A 4,176-nucleotide genomic window follows, 5' to 3' on the forward strand; every position below is an offset into this window, starting at 1 on the left:
CCCTTCACCTCCTGCTGTGTGCCTCAGCCACCAGAGGTTTGCCGTCACCCTTGTAATTATCACATTGTTTCCTGGGTGCAGGGGAGACAGGGGAGAAAACTGAGGAAAGGGTTAAAGGAGCTGCGATTAATATTTAAATTTGGCATCTCAGGCGGCCATCTCTCCTTCCAGCTAACAAGAAGATGTCGAGTCACATCTCGGCAGCTGATGACAGCGTTGTCACCGGTTCCCTCCTGAGACCAGCAGCCGCTGAAACTGAGAATAAGAACCTCAGGCTTTTTTCTTTTCTTACTTTTCTAGATTATTGTTTAAGCATTTCAGGCCTTTTAAATATAGGACAGCTGAAGAAGATGTGAACGGGGAGAGAGAGGGCAAAGAACATGCAGCAAAGGGCCGCAGGTCAGAGTTGAACCTGCGGCCCCTGCGACAAGGACTTAGCCTTTGTACATGGGGCGCATGCTTTACCAAGTGGGCAATCCAGACGCCCGAACTCAGGCTTTTTGCTCTGTTGGTGCAGAAGTGGTCGGCATGTATTCCTAATACACGACCTTAGACTTTAAAGGCCCTTAACGTCTCAGTGTTTTGGTTATTACAGATGACAACAATGATTCCATATTTGTGTACTTGGAACAGTAGATCTTATACATCTCATTTCCAGCAAAAGAAGTCAGTTTCTATACAAGTCCATGAGAAACTGACCTAAATGACTGAAGAAAAGGACATCACAGCACAGCAGAAAGGTCCGATGGGTCGTACCAACATGGTTAACCATATTATTATATATTAGACGTTGCAGTTACAGCTGAAAATGACAAGTTTGTGAGTCATCAATGAATGTATATGTGACACAATGCTGGTCAGTGTGCGCCATCCGTCTGTGCTTCCCACAGAGATCACTCTGGAGACAAGTGCTGCGTCGACTCTTGAACGGATCATTGTCGAGGTGGAATATTCACCCCCACACGCTCTGAAGCCCAACGCCGCGCCTGGGTGCTCAAGAGTCACAACTAAGGTCCCATTTGCATTTGATGGTCTCATTAAAAAGCCCATTAGGGCTCGCTGTGTGCATACCAGGCTCTGTGTGACAGTTTGCAGTTGGATGGCCACGGGATGCCTTCCTGCACCTGAGGCCAGCTTCCCTCGTGAAGTACCTGGCATTTCTCCACATAATGGAGGCGGCGTAGTTAGTTTTTGGAAACATGTTAGTCTGAGGGGTTTATTTATTATTAGACTGCAGTTTTGACACTATAGCAAATTCTGGCTCTTATAATGGTGCCATCCAAAACACAGGCATTCTGTGCCTACGATCTATAGCACTTCCTACTGACTTCCTCCAGGCTCTGGATTTTTATTCTTATACAATGTGGATGCTTGTTTACCAATCTCATAGATTAAGTCTTTTAGGGGCCATCCAACATCACCAACAGATACAGATTGGGGATGGATTAGAGGTCAAATGAATTAATGATTGTGAAAACATGACTGGTATCTTCATACAGAGCTAAATAAAAAAAAGAGGCAATTCTTCACAATTGGAGAAGCTATACCAGGAGCATTGCATTGCATTGTGCCATCCTGTCTTGTCTAATAACAATGGGACCTTGAATTCAGACCACACAATATCCGCCTGGAAATGGTACGCTCCGACAGATGTAGCAACAGAAAGAAAAATGAGCGTCGGGCTCAGCAACAGTTCGTTTTAACCCTGGAGTGTGTCAAAATGGAAGAAAACCAAACTAGCATCTGAAATGCATCGTTATATCCTCCAAAAATACTTGTGTGTCAGATCTCTTCCACACAACTGTAACATGACTAAGAGATAGAATAATGCGGCTTTCTCTAACTCAGTGATGCTGTGACGGTTTGACTGTCACCCTCGTGTCAGGAGCATGATCCTGCCCTGTGACCTGGACCCCGAATCTTGCAAAGGCATGGCATGGTGATGTGATGCGAGTCAATGATCAGATAATCTCTCAAACAGGTTCTGCATATGAAAGCCAAGGAGGCGGGATGATGGAATGGGACGCGTTTTGGTTTCCATTTGTGGTTTGTTTGTAGTGTTGACCAATCACAGTTGAGTTGCTTTGGTAGTATGCAGGTAAACAGTCCCTGTGGAGAGCAGAAGATACGGAACGCACTGGCCGAAATGCAATCTCGCCATCATCTGACAACGATTTAGCTATTAGCTTTGAAGAAATATGTCTTTATAGACATCGTTTCTCTACTCCAACTCTATTCCTTCATCTCAAGTTGTTTATCGACCTGCAAACAATGGTGCACGGAACAGGAAGTCATGGCTGGAGGTCTGCTGGCTGCACCCAAACCCCTGACGTATCGGCCGTTGCCCCCAGAGGGGTCGGACCGGTAGCCAGTGGGCGCTGAGATGGATGATCACTTCATCTTTTACAGTGATATTGAATCTTTTTAGCATGAAACACTGAGCCCCTGTCTTGAAAGTTGTCTGTAAAAGGATTTTTATTACAATGGAATCCAATGGTGCAGAAAAATGTCTTCAAAACATCCACAGAAACTTCTCACATTACAAGTACCAACACAACACACCTGTCTGCTCTCCATCAAGTGTTTCTTTTAACGTCATCAACCTGCCGGGCGATTATAATCTGGCAGTCCAGGCAATTTCATATGAAATAAAGTATACTTTATTTCATATGAAATTGAAAAAATAAGACATGCACTCAGAGGTTCATCTGGCAAGGTTGATGAGATCTGGCAACCTTCTTAGAGATATGTGGAAGAGAAATCAGAGCTGCATGAAACAATCTAATTAGGACAACCTCTGGCTTCACTTCATTGAGGTGGCAACCCACTTGGGTTTAGTCTCTGTGTACTGTACTTTTCTAATATTTTAGACTCACTCATTTATTTATTTTTTTATTTTTTTATCTACTTCTTAGGGTGGGAACTCTGTTCTGAGTGTTTCTGTATGTCTTTGTTCTCAATAAAGCTCTATAAACAAAATTTGAAAAAAGAAACCCTCACAAAGTGACATTCTCATTGCATTGTCCCTTCTTAAATGAGTAAACATAAAACTCACCCCACGTGATCAATCCAAGCTTCAGGAAGCGCATGACGGAGAACTTGTATCAAGTATCTGCTCTGCCATGTGACGGTCTGTGCATTTTGTTACCAGGGTAGTGTCCATCTCATGAAAGAATACTTGTATGAGTCTGCAAAGGGTTTTTTTCAATAACACAAGCTCGTGCATTTAGTCCATAAAACCTTCATGTTTGAGCTGAGTTTGAACCAGCTCTCAGTTTAGTTGGATGCGTGACGTGTGCAGTAGCGGCACAGAGCTACGTGAAGGGCTCGTATGAAATGGTTGAACTTCACGCAGAGAACACATTATACGTTACTACAATACATTCAAATTCCAGTGTTCATTCCTGCTGAAACTGGTATCCACACGTCAACACCTTCCTCTTTATTTGCTGCTTGATTAGTGTCCTTGGTCTGTTAATAATGCAGAGGGATGGTGAAACTTTAATTTTCAACTTGAATGCCGTTGCAGTACCTGTGGTGTGTGTTTCCCCTCCCGACGCAGACAGGCCACTCACTGTGTGCAAACAAAGCAGAACTATCTACGCAGCTCAAACTCTTGTGAATCCCCATTAACAACGTGATAGTGGATCCTAGACTGCGTACATGCTCAGGGAGGACTGTGAGATTTCAGGTAGTGATCAGAGGCCTGCCTAATTAAATATGAGCAAGGGCTCTGTTGCAAACCCTTCATTTACATTTATTTCCCAATGACTTCAGAACAACTGCTCCCTTAATGAGCCTGACTTGCTCTTCTGTCAGCTAACTCACTGCTATGCTAAGGGGGGTGATGGCGCAGTGGAGATGACACACGCGGCTCATGGCACTATACAGGCCCACACAGTCGCATTAAAGATCAAATGCTGCTTGGTTACTACGGACTCTGGGTTGATAGTTGCCAGTCTGTCGATCCACCAACAGCTGCTTACGTAGTTCTGTCTTGTAGAGTCTCTACTGGTATTGCACTGAAGAGTCTGCTCATGACATGTATCACATTGCACAGCTTGAGGCCCAACATATTGTGTATTTGTTGTATGTTGGCTTAAGGAATTGCAGAATCTTATCATTCAAACTGCAATTGAAACATCCATGTCCCTTCATTATTTTGCAATTTAAACC

The sequence above is a fragment of the Etheostoma spectabile genome, unplaced genomic scaffold (assembly GCF_008692095.1).
Source record: "Etheostoma spectabile isolate EspeVRDwgs_2016 unplaced genomic scaffold, UIUC_Espe_1.0 scaffold317, whole genome shotgun sequence".
Taxonomy (NCBI): domain Eukaryota; kingdom Metazoa; phylum Chordata; class Actinopteri; order Perciformes; family Percidae; genus Etheostoma; species Etheostoma spectabile.